Consider the following 13,966-nt stretch of genomic DNA (forward strand, 5'->3'; position numbering starts at 1 on the left):
TGTAAACCACCTGGAAACCATTGCCAGCAAGATTTTCGAGGTGAACAGGGTAACATTCTCAGATGATGACCTGCCGGCAGAAGGTACGGAGCATAATAAAGCTCTATACCTAGCTGTCAAATGTGAAGACTCGGTGGTAACTCGAGTATTGGTGGATAATGGCTCAAGCGCCAATATTTGCCCACTATCTACCTTGAACCAGTTAAAGATCGACCACGGAAGAATCCACAAGAACAGTATCTGTGTCCGAGGGTTTGACGGAAACGGAACAGCCACTGTAGGGGATGTTGTACTTGAACTGACCATTGGTCCAGTCCTGTTTACCATGGAATTCCAGGTGTTAGACGCCACAGTATCTTACAACATGCTGTTAGGACGACCATGGATTCATGCAGCCAAGGCGGTGCCTTCCACCCTACATCAGATGGTGAAGTTTGAGTGGGAAAGACAAGAGGTCGTGTTACACGGCGAGGATACAACGTGCACCAGGGGCGGAGCAATTGTACCTTTCATAGAGACTGCTGATGACAAAGGTCCTTGGGTCTACCAGATTTTCGATACAGGGTCGGCCAACAAAATTTCTGAAGGAGAAATCATCCCGCACCCTAGGGTAGCTGCCGCAACAGTCATGATGGTCTCAGAAATGCTGGGTAATGTATTTGTGCCGGGAAAAGGCCTGGGAGTCGAGCTTCAAGGGATTGTCCAGCCTGTCTCCCTTCCTAAAAATCTGGAAACTTTCGGATTGGGGTTCAAACCAACCGCAACAGACAAGAAGCAAGCGCGAAAAATGAAGAAGAGGGTCTGGTTTCTGCCTAAACCAGTGCCACGCCTCTCAAGGTCTTTTGTCAAAGCAAGTGCCAAGGGGTCACCGGTCCCGAAGATTCTAGGACCTTTGATCGGTATAAATGAAGACTTGAATCAGAGTTTTGAGAGGCTATTCGCGGATGTCAGTATGGTGGAAGCTGGAGAAGGTTCTAGCAGAGCAGAGATACAGTTTGTGGGGCCTGAGGCCAAGACCAACAATTGGACAGTTACTCCTCTTCCTGTCCGAGGGGAGTCTTGGTAGTAGGCTTTGATTTATGTTTTGTGTGTTTTGTTTTGTCCGGATTATTCAAGGGTGTAATCCAAATTTTACTTTCGATTTTGTAAAAGTGTGAACCCTTTTATCCCGCAAGTTTAATAAAGTTCTTTTCTTTTGTCCCATTTTAATTTTGTTTTGTTCTTTTTCTTTCTGAACAGTTCTCTTTTTACTGGTTCTAATGACATGGCATGCACAGCGGATCTTCGACCTAGTCTAATAAATCAATCCGAATCTGACTCAATGATGCAAGAGGTCGTTTGTGATGATGAATCTGAATGTGATGAAGGTGAAGCCTTCGAAGAGATAAACCGAGAATTATGCCAATTTGAAGAAAAACCCAAGCCTAACCTAAATGACACTGAGGCTGTAAACCTAGGAGACGCTGATAACGTCCAAGAAACCAAAATCAGCATCCACATTGAGCCGAATGTCAGGGAAGAATTGATCAGAACCCTCATGGAATTCAAAGATGATTTTGCATGGTCCTATGACGATATGCCTGGATTGAGCACCGATTTAGTGGTTCACAAATTGCCCACTGACCCGGCATACCCTCCGGTCAAGCAAAAACTAAGGAAATTTAAAACAGAAATGAGTGTAAAGATCAAAGAAGAAGTAATTAAGCAGTTGCAAGCAAAGGTCATTCGGGTCACTCGATATCCCGAGTGGTTGGCCAATGTGGTACCGGTCCCAAAGAAGGATGGAAAAATCAGGGTGTGTGTCGACTACCGCAACCTCAACAAAGCAAGTCCCAAGGACAATTTTCCGTTACCCAACATTCATATCCTGATCGATAATTGCGCTGGGCGCGAGATCGGATCCTTTGTGGATTGCTATGCGGGTTATCATCAGATCCTAATGGACGAGGAGGATGCTGAGAAGACAGCATTTATTACGCCATGGGCAACCTACTGCTATCGGGTAATGCCATTCGGGTTAAAGAACACCGGGGCAACGTACATGCGAGCAATGACTGCTGTGTTTCATGACATGATACACAAAGAAATCGAGGTGTACGTCGATGATGTGATCATCAAATCTTGGCGTCAGGAGGACCATGTGGCAGACCTAAGAAGATTTTTCCAAAGACTCCGGAGGTATGATATCAAGCTTAACCCGGCCAAATGCGCATTCGGGGTTCCATCAGGAAAGTTGCTAGGATTCATCATCAGTCGACGGGGGATTGAGTTAGACCCATCCAAAATTGAGTCCATCCGAGATTTGCCACCGCCAAGGAACAAAACAGAGGTAATGAGTTTGCTGGGTAGACTCAATTACATCAGCAGGTTCATCGCTCAACTCACAGCGACTTGTGAGCCCATATTTCGGCTGCTGAGAAAGGATGCTGCGGTAGGTTGGACGGCAGAGTGTCAGGAGGCTTTCGACCAAATCAAAGGGTATCTGTCTAATCCACCCGTATTGGTCCCGCCTAAGCCCGGGAAGCCCTTAATTCTTTACCTGACGGTCTTGGAAGATTCATTTGGTTGTGTACTGGGGCAACATGATGACACAGGAAGGAAAGAGCAGGCCATCTACTATCTTAGCAAGAAATTCACAGTGCATGAGGTCAAGTACACTCAACTCGAGAAAACATGCTGCGCCCTAACTTGGGTAGCTTAGAAGTTGAAGCACTACCTGTCTTCATATACTACTTATCTCATATCCCGTTTGGAGCCATTGAAATATATCTTTCAGAAACCTATGCCCACGGGAAGGTTGGCAAAATGGCAAATTCTGCTCACAGAGTTTGATATCGTCTATGTAACGAGGACGGCCATGAAAGCCCAGGCGCTGGCAGACCATTTGGCAGAAAATCCCGTTGATGAAAAATACGAGCCCTTAAGAACGTATTTTCCTGACAAAGAGGTAATGCATACAAATGAGTTGGAATTGACTGAGGAACCGGGTTGGAAGCTTTTCTTCGATGGAGCTGCAAATGCGAAAGGGGTCGGAATAGGAGCAGTACTCATTTCTAAAACAGGACGGCATTATCCTGTTACAGCTCAACTACGCTTCTATTGCACCAACAATATGGCCGAGTATGAGGCTTGCATTCTGGGTCTGCGCTTGGCTGCTGACATGGATGTCCAAGACATCTTGGTCTTAGGAGACTCGGACCTCTTGGTACATCAAATTCAGGGTGAATGGGAAACACGAGATCTAAAGCTCATACCACACCGACAATGCTTGCATGATCTGAGCAAGCAATTTCGATCGGTGAAGTTCAAACACATCCCGAGAGTTCACAATGAGGTGGCGATGCCTTGGCCACCTTAGCATCAATGCTGCACCACCCTGACAAAATGTATGTCGATCCTCTACACATCCAGGTCCGTGATCAGCACGCCTACTGCAATGCCATAGAAGAAGAAGCAGATGGCAAACCCTGGTTTCATGATATCAAGGAATACCTCATAATGGGGATATATCCAGAACATGCCTCTAGAGACCAAAAAAGAGCCCTTCGGCGTTTGTTGAATGGTTTCTTCCTCAGTAGAGGAGTATTGTACAAAAGAACCCCGGATTTGGGATTGTTGAGATGCATAGATGCCAGTCAAGCAACGACGGTTATGGCAGAGGTACATGCTGGAGTTTGCGGGCCACACATGAGCGGATATGTATTGGAAAGAAAGATCCTTCGAACAGGGTGTTATTGGCTCACCATGGAACACGATTGCATCACTTTTGTGAGGAAATGCCATCAGTGCCAGATACATGGAGATTTGATTCATTCTCCGCCAACAGAGTTACATACGATGTCAGCACCCTGGCCGTTTGTGGCATGGGGCATGGATGTCATTGGGCCCATCGAGCCGGCAGCATCCAACGGTCATAGGTTCATCCTAGTGACCATTGATTACTTCACCAAATGGGTTGAGGCTAAAACCTTCAAATCAGTAACCAAGAAGGCAGTGGTGGACTTTGTTCACTCCCATATCATCTGCAGATTTGGGATCCCAAAAGTGATCATCACGGATAACGGTGCAAATCTTAATAGCAGCTTGATGAGAGAGGTATGCCAACAATTCAAGATTACACACCGCAATTCCACCCCATATCGTCCCAAGGCGAATGGAGCAGTCGAAGCAGCCAATAAGAATATCAAGAAGATACTGCGAAAAATGGTGGAAGGGTCCAGACAATGGCACGAGAGATTACCCTTTGCTTTGTTGGGTTACCGCACTACCGTCCGAACTTCCATAGGCACAACTCCTTATTTGTTGGTGTATGGAACTGAGGTCGTAATACCAGCGGAGGTCGAAATTCCATCCCTCCGAATTGTCGCTGAAGCCGGGATTAATGATGATGAATGGGTCAAAGCTCGATTGGAACAGTTGAGCCTGATAGATGAGAAAAGATTGGCAGCAGTGTGCCATGGTCAGCTGTACCAGAAGAGAATGGCAAGAACATATAATAAGAGGGTGCGCCCCAGGAAGTTTGAAGTAGGGCAACAGGTATTGAAGAAGATCCTCCCACATCAGGTCGAGGCAAAAGGCAAATTCGCCCCAAATTGGCAAGGGCCTTATATCGTGACCAGAGTGCTGTCCAACGGTGCTTTGTGTTTGACAGATGTCGAGGGAAGATGTGTCGACATGGCTATCAATTCAGATGCAGTCAAGAGATATTATGCGTAATTTCTTTAATTATGGCAATTTTTGGTTTATTTGTTTGTATTTGGCATTTGTTGGATAATGAGATGACGGAGGCAATTCTTTCTTCTATCCAAACACTTTTAACCCTTGCTTACCCCTTTGAGCCTTAAGTAATTCTTTCATACCCCTCTTTTGGAATCACTAATGGAAAAGACATGAAAAAAAAGAGAGAAAAAGAAAGGAAATGAAAAGAAAAAAAAAGAAGAAGATAAAATCATAAGAAAATACAAAATCGTGGGAACTACGTTTGGCCTGATTCCTCAAAGAGGATACGTAGGCGCCTCACGGCTCGGTCATAGTATGCATCATAGTGAATAATAGGATGCATAAGGTACATAGTGTGCATAATAGGCACATTGTGCGTAACGCACATAACGCAACATAAGTGTAAAAAACAAATTCCCCAAGCAAGAAAACTAGGGCAGAGGTTATGTTTTAAGTTCCAACAAAGATTTGATTCCAAAAGTTGTAGCACACCACCCATCAAATTATTTTCAATTTCATAGCCTTTCTTTAACTCCACACCAAAACCAACATCAACGTCCAAAAGACCTCCCGATCAATGTTCAAGAGATGTCGAGTCAGGCAAATGAGGCCGAGAATAATACACCGATCCCCAGCAAAGAAGAGGATCGTAAGACTGGGAATGAATTGATGGTCAAAGGAATCTCCAGAAGAGAGGGTCGTATCTACAACGCCCCGATTCCTCGAAAGAAATGAAATGAGAGAGTCTTATCGGTGAAAACCTTCACAGGCACCGAGAGGCGATGTAAGATGAGGGATATGAAATGAGAGAGTCTTATCGGTGAAAACCTTCACAGGCACCGAGAGGCGATGTAAGATGAGGGATGTGAAATGAAAGAGTTTTATTGGTGAAAACCTTCACAGGCACCATAAGGCGTCGGGAGATGAGAGAAAAAAGAGAGTCTCATTAGTGAAAACCCCTCGAAGGGCACTATGAGGCGACAAGACAGATCAGAAAAGCTACCACATTCGAAACGAAATGGACACTCCTTTATCATCCCCAGCAAGTCAGACCATCGGGCAAATCGATTGATACAAATAGACTGGGTCGGGAATCTATGGTGCACGTCATGATCACGGGAACCAGTCATGTCCTCCAGATAAGTTCTTCTGAGTTTCTTCTCCCCACCAAATATGGGTTCAGAAAGATTTTCTCCTTCTAGCTTTTATTTTCTCTTCCTAAAATTTGTCTTGAAAAGAATTTTTCAAAGCTTACTACCAGAAACCGGTGGGGAATTCATCCAATGCAGGATAATACAAACAGTCTTAGAAGCCGATCCCAGGCAATGCAGTGATCGTGCCCGACAATTTTGGAGGAAGTAAGCTCCTAAAGGGAGTGGTTTCGGGAGTTAAAAGTAGACTCCCACAGAATATGCTTAAAGAGAAAGCAAAAAAGGGATTAATTGAAAGCCAATCCCCAGCAGGCTAGAGGCCCCCAGCAGGCAACTTTGCCCACTAATCAATTATGGGACATAGAGCAAGAAAAGAGAAGAAAGGAAAATCATCCGCCAGAAAGGCACCCTCTACCACCACGATGAAAACTAATTAAATCCTTTTGTCTGCTGTAGGAAAACAAAGGATTGATGATGGCAGCAAGATGCAATGCCAGGGAAGTCACCAAAACCGGGGCAGAAAATTTTCTGCCGATTGTCAAAAATTTTCTCGGAAGAACGGGGAAACAATTTGGAATACTTTTAAGTTCTAGGTCGCCCACCAGTATAATGCGGGAATACATTTAAGTTCTAGGTCGCCCACCAGTATAATGCGGGAATACTTTTAAGTTCTAGATCGCCCACCAGTATAATGCGGGAATACTTTTAAGTTCTAGGTCGCCCACCAGTATAATGCGGGAATACATTTAAGTTCTAGGTCGCCCACCAGTATAATGCGGGAATACTTTTAAGTTCTAGGTCGCCCACTAGTATAATGCGGGAATACTTTTAAGTTCTAGGTCGCCCACCAGTATAATGCGGGAATACATTTAAGTTCTAGGTCGCCCACCAGTATAATGCAGGAATACTTTTAAGTTCTAGGTCGCCCACCAGTATAATGCGGGAATACTTTTAAGTTCTAGGTCGCCCACCAGTATAATGCGGGAATACATTTAAGTTCTAGGTCGCCCACCAGTATAATGCGGGAATACTTTTAAGTTCTAGGTCGCCCACCAGTATAATGCGGGAATACTTTTAAGTTCTAGGTCGCCCACCAGTATAATGCGGGAATACTTTTAAGTTCTAGGTCGCCCACCAGTATAATGCGGGAATACATTTAAGTTCTAGGTCGCCCACCAGTATAATGCGGGAATACATTTAAGTTCTAGGTCGCCCACCAGTATAATGCGGGAATACTTTTAAGTTCTAGGTCGCCCACCAGTATAATGCGGGAATACTTTTAAGTTCTAGGTCGCCCACCAGTATAATGCGGGAATACATTTAAGTTCTAGGTCGCCCACCAGTATAATGCGGGAATACATTTAAGTTCTAGGTCGCCCACCAGTATAATGCGGGAATACATTTAAGTTCTAGGTCGCCCACCAGTATAATGCGGGAATACATTTAAGTTCTAGGTCACCCACCAGTATAATGCGGGAATACTTTTAAGTTCTAGGTCGCCCACCAGTTATAATGCGGGAATACTTTAAGTTCTAGGTCGCCCACCAGTATAATGCGGGAATACATTTAAGTTCTAGGTCGCCCACCAGTATAATGCGGGAATACTTTTAAGTTCTAGGTCGCCCACCAGTATAATGCGGGAATACATTTAAGTTCTAGGTCGCCCACCAGTATAATGCGGGAATACTTTTAAGTTCTAGGTCGCCCACCAGTATAATGCGGGAATACATTTAAGTTCTAGGTCGCCCACCAGTATAATGCGGGAATACATTTAAGTTCTAGGTCGCCCACCAGTATAATGCGGGAATACATTTAAGTTCTAGGTCGCCCACCAGTATAATGCGGGAATACATTTAAGTTCTAGGTCGCCCACCAGTATAATGCGGGAATACTTTTAAGTTCTAGATTTTGGAATCAGTAACCCCACCTGAAGACGGAAGGTTACAACAGAGGTCCCCCAAGAAGTATACAATAAAGTCCCCAGCACCAAGAAGCAGACAACTGTAGAGGCAAGCGCGCAATTCAAAAGGAAAAGGGAACGCGTCTCAAAAGAAGCAGTTTGGGAACGTTATAGCATGACCAACATAACAATTTTGATAAGGGAAGCCATACCACTGGAGAGGCCATTGAAAGATTTAAAGAAGAAAGCCATGTTCCCAGCAAATCAAGCAAAGTGATGAGAACAGACATTCAGAAAGGGTGAAGTACCAGCATCATCTCCAAAGTTCACAAAATAAGGGCATCAGAGGAAAGCGTAAGCCGACAAGAAAACAAGGCAACGAGAACAAGTTGAAGATAGAAGAGATCTCACACTCTAGCTTAACTTCTTGTTTTTCCTATCAAGAACAATGTAACAAGGAGATCAGTGAGCAGTAGCATCCTACAGCAGCATACAACAGCGCACAACAACAGAAAGCACTACAGTCACACGGTAGTCCCAGCTACCAAAATTTTCCGAACTACATTGACCTGATTCCTGTTCAGCCCAGGATATGTAGGAAACCTCTGAAGCAAAGGTTCGGTCAAATCTTTTTCAAAAAATATTTCACACGGAGTACTCGGACGAGCAAAAATCGTCCGCTTTATCTTTGCGCGAAAACCCTTCGTGTCTTCGGGCAAAGAGGGGCAGCTGTAAGCACGTGATTTTTGCTTCACAGACAATCGCTCCAAAAGAAAATAAAAATAATGACAAATGACTTCGCTGTACAATTTTTCGATTTTTCCGTGACATGTGTTATTAGTCATTTGTAGGTTTGTCCATTTCGCATCTAGTCATTATCAAACAAAATACAAAAAATATGTGTCGTTAAAAGAAAATTCAAAAAATATAAATATATGTGCATCGTTCGTTCTAGGTTGTGATTTAACTTACTTAAATATTTTTGTGATAATTGTGTGAAAATGTTACATTGTTGTTGATTTTAATTTCATTATTTTATTATTATTTCATTTTTGTTTAAAAGAAGAAAAAAAAAAAGCAAAAGAGTGAAGGAAAATCGGGTTAGGCCCAGGAAATGAAACAAAGAATGGGCCCAAACCAGCACAAGTCCGGTCCAAACTAGGCCTGTCCAAGTACGAACCCAAACGACGTCGTTTCAGGGACGGTTAATCTGAGCCATTCATCTCCATTGATCCAATGGCCCTTATTAGCCCTCATGACCCGACCCATTCCCATTTTAACCGACCCCCTACTTAACCAAAACGGCACCGTATTGATAAGCCTCCCCAATCCTGACCATCGATTGTGATCAATCCAACGGCCAGGATTGATTCACCCTCCCCATATATAAACCTGACCCCTTACCCCCACGCCCCAAGTCACACCCCCCCTTCAGCCACTGTTCACCATCTTCCCCAGGACCCCTTTCCTCTCAAACCCCTAGCAGCCTAGGTTTTTCCCCCATGAGCCCGGTAACCACAGTTCCGATGACCACCAAAATAACATCCCCGATGCACCCAACCACCCTGAACACAAATCCGTTAATCATTCACCTCGAATCAACCCGTAGCTTCTCGAATCTTCAAACGAAGATTCGAGCAAAAACCAGATCTACACCGATTGACCCCAAACTCACACCACAGCCCCTCCTGACCTCCCTCACCCCCTGAGTGGCTTTGGTTCCGTTTGAATCTGACTGGAATTGAACGGTTCCCAAATCGAACCTCAAGAGCCCTAAGATTCAAATCTATGGGTTTTGTCCGAATCAGTGGCAGGATCAGGGCCTAGCAGAATTTTACCGAAGCGTTCTCAGTTGGCCCGAGTTCGAGCTTGTGTCAATCTTAGTTTCATTTCCCTGAGGTATTTTTCCTTTTTCTTTTGTCCTCCTAAAATCTATCTGTCGTTCATGTTCTGGTTTGTTTTGTTTTGTGACTCGTCTGTCCATGTGTGTATGTTTTAAGTTAATGATGAATGTGTTTGTTGGTTTTATTTGGTTGTTTGTTGTATTCCCTTGTTATACAGGTGGGCGCCTAATGGTAAAGACATGAAAAATGATATGCCCGCATTATACTGGTTATAGTTTGTATAGCCATCTAAATAAGTGTCGTCAACTGAATTCACTTGAAAGATTGAAAAATTAGGAGTCTGCATTTCAGTACGATTATTGTGCCTGTTTCTTTTATTTTATGATGTTGTTTGTAAGCCTGATATAGGAGCACGTCGATTATAGTGTACACCCTTGACTGCATATTGGATCAATTAGTTGTGAGTTGGTCAGGCTTGGCTCCCAATGTGGCCAACTCATACCATCTGATTGGCACCCCTGTTTGCTTAAAGTTTGAATCATTGCCTGAACTTAGGCAGAGAATTGGCAATTAGCTTTAGAAATCTAACAAATCAGCCTGAAAGCAGTTTGAGTTTAATTAGCTAGTAGTCAGGTATTGGCTGAAATCAGAGAGGTTTATATACTAACTACTAAGAGTTAGGATAATACAGTAATATGCAAGGTATAAGGGTAATCTTGGCATGAGACAGGGTCTGATTAGGGGATAATTTCAGAATATGTCAAGTGGTAATTAAAATATGATTAACCTAGTGCCAATGGGGAATAAGACATAAGAGCATGGGAATTTAAAATGAATACTAAAATGAACCCATAACTCTTGATTAAAGAAAGACAGGCGTGGGGAACAAAGGGCTGACATCAAAAGATGCTTAGGCATGGGGCTTAAATGGTATGGGCAGTCTGCCAATTGGCAGGGCAGGCAGCTTAGCTGCACTAGGTCGATTAGCTTATAAATAAGCTGTTTTGGAACATAAGAAAGGGCTGGAATTTTGAGTCTTGAGGCTGGAAAACTTTTAGTCTGAAGAAAGGTCTAGTGAGTTTAAAGAAAACTGGAAAACATAAGGTAGTTTCCAATAAACACTGTAACCAAACACTGTCTGAAAGCTATATAAGAATCCATATTGGTCAAGCTGTCTTGGCCAAGTTCTGTTGTTTGCACTGACTGAGTTGCTTGTGATTGTTGAACTGCTGGTGTTGCTGCATTGAACACTCTTTTACTTCTGGTGTTTCATTACTCTTTTTCTGGGATTACTGGTTTGGTACTCGACTATTTGCTGGTCTTCTTTGTTCTGGGAAATATTGTTGGTTGTCTGAGGGTTGTGGAAAACATTTGGTTTGGTTTGTTGCTGTGTTGTTGCTGTGAATCTGCTGTTGCTGTTGTTTGCTGCGTACTACTCAGCTGATCCTTTTCCTTCTTCTTCTGTTCCTCTACATCAGGTACACAACCAAGGCACTATCAAATGTAATTGGAACATTGAGCATGAATGCAAAAAGAAAAGACTTGAAGTTGATTTTCATACATAGATTGTTATATTAGATATCATGTACTGTATGATAATTTTCATTCTTGTGTTGACAATAGAAGCAGCCTGTATGCCCAGTGTATATCAATATAGGTTAGCTAAATGGTAGCTTACATATGTATGCTGATAGGTGATAATATGCTCAATGAAATAGGTTGCATCTCAGATTTAGTTTACTTTGCAGTATATGCTGTAATGTATGCCAAGTATGAAAACTGTACATCATGGGTTAAGTTCTTCCTTTTCTGATTAATGGTCTCATATAACTAGTAAACCCCCTGTTAAGACAAAGAACACAAAACTTGCAATCTCAACCTCGTGAAGGTCGAGTTCAGGTCAAAACAGGCCAAGCAGGTCTGCTTCGAGCAAGTAGTGGCCCAGATTTGGCCCATCACGCATGGGTTGGATTTGGGCCCGTGATTATTTATTCGACTGACTGTGCACGTAGCCTCGTTCCTGATTTTTAAGCATTTCCGAATTCTGTTATAAATAACTTGCAAACATTTAATTAATTAGGACTATCTACCGCTTTCAATTAATAGAGACAAACACGACAAGAAACGTAGTTGCTATAGGATATCCTTTAAAAATAAGAACTAGATGAGCCTCGACGAAAATAAACAAAACGCGCAGGCTGCGGGGCCCTCGTTAAACGTATGGTATCGAAGCATTCAGTTTCCAGGATGGGTCGTTTAGCAAATCTCACGGCCCTCCCAGAATAATAACGCGATAGTCTCTTTAAGCGCATATCTAATAATTTTACCTTCTTAAATTCGGGTACGCATTTATGTGACCCAAATCCGAATCTCGACGGATTCGAAATGCGTTTCTAATCACGGGTACATTGATTGTGACGTGGTTCGAAATGTATGTCCATGACGTCGCAAATTCCTTAAAAAAATAAGAATGAGATGAGCCTCGCCCAAATAAAAATACAAATTTGCGGGGCCCTCAGTAAATATTTGATTTTAAAAATTGTTTAGACTTCGGGATGGACCGTTTAGTAAAATTCCACGGTCCTACCCAAAATAAATACGCTAGTCGCTTTAGGCGCGCCTTTAATAATTTAATTTCCTTAAACTCGGGTGCACATTGATGTGACCCAAATCCAAATCTCAACGGAGTCAAAGTGTGTCGATGACCACGGGTACATTGATTGTAACGTGGTTCGAGATACATTTTATAACGTTGCAATTCTTGATAAAAATAACAGTAAATGATAAAAGCGGTTGAAAGATAAAATTTGCACATAAGTTCATATTGTATTTAAAATCAGATAAATAAGCCAAATGTAATAGTTGAGCGACTGTGCTAGAACCACGGAACTCGGGAATGCCTAACACCTTCTCCCGGGTTAACAAAATTCCTTATCCGGATTTCTGGTACGCAGATTGTAATATAGAGTCATTCGTTTCCTCGATTCGGGATTAAAATTGGTGACTTGGGACACCCTAAATCTCCCAAGTGGCGACTCTGAAATAAATAAACCAATCCCGTTTCGATTGTCCTTTAATTGGAAAAAACTCCCTTGCGCCCCTCGGGTGCGGAAAAAGGAGGTGTGACACCGGCCCCTGTTATTTCCGTTCCTTCTTCTACTGCACTCACCTCTTCTCCGGCTCCTCCTTCGATTATTCCCCCTCCTATTGTTCATCATATTGAAGTTGGTTCTACTAGCAGAACTACTGCTATGAGGAGCGTGACTATTGAAGTTCCCGCCAATAACAACCTTTTGAGAAAATCTGGTGAGGCAGACGTTTGGCTTAAGCCTTTGATTGACTCAATTGAAAAAGAGAAGATGAATAGCCATAGCTGCTTGACTTTGATGAACGACATTCTTCATGCCACTTTGAAGGTATTTTCCTCCTTAAAAAAAATTCTTTTTCTCTTTACTTTTGGATTCTTACTTTCCTTCTTCATTATTTTCAGGCCAACCTTATTGGTACAGAGTTGATGGGCAGAATTTCTCTTTTAGAGAAGGTGGCCCGTGACTCTGAGAAAACAATTCTTGAGGCCGAGAAAATGACTCATGAAGCTCAACTAGAAGCGGCTAATTGGAAAGGGCAATTTGATAGTGCACAAATTGCTATTGAAGATATGCAAGAGAATAGGAGTAACATGGAGCAGCAGGAGCGTGCATTGACTTTGGAATTGGCAGTGGCCAAGGCTTCTTCAAGCCAAGCAGAGAAGGACAAAGAATACCTTGAATCTTCTTTCTCAGATCAGCTATCTAAGGCAAATGAAGAGATTAAAGAATTGAAGGCACTTGTGAGTCGAAAGGATGTTTATGAGAAGGATCTTGCACAGAGCTTGACTCAAACGGACTTGAGGGCCTCTACTGATAAAATTTGTGCTTTGGAAAGTTCCAATGCCTCTCTTCAAATCTCTTTCATTTCCACCTTAGTTGAAAATGAAGAGCTCAAAAGTGAAATTGTTGTTTGGGAAAGAGACTACGAGCTTCTCGAGGATAAAATGGCTGTTGAGGTAAGCTGGACTTTTCTGAACTCTCGCCGTGATGCCTTAACCGAGGCTAGCCAAGAGAACTTTAATTTAGAGTTAGAATTGGCTAAAGTCATGGAAACTATTGAGAAGGCTCAACAACCACTGGACTTTCCATCTCCCGCAATTGAGGCTCCCGTGGTTGAAACTCCTGAAACTGATGTAGCCTTAGTTCAAGTTCCTGAAGTTGAAGCTACCGTGGATCAAGCTCCCGAAGGTGAGGCTTCCGTGTCTCTTGCTCACCTCAACGATCCTGCTGTTTCAAGTCAAGTTGACACCGTGCTTGTGGCTG

This window comes from Nicotiana tabacum, chromosome 8 (genome assembly GCF_000715075.1).
Source record: "Nicotiana tabacum cultivar K326 chromosome 8, ASM71507v2, whole genome shotgun sequence".
NCBI classification, from domain to species: domain Eukaryota; kingdom Viridiplantae; phylum Streptophyta; class Magnoliopsida; order Solanales; family Solanaceae; genus Nicotiana; species Nicotiana tabacum.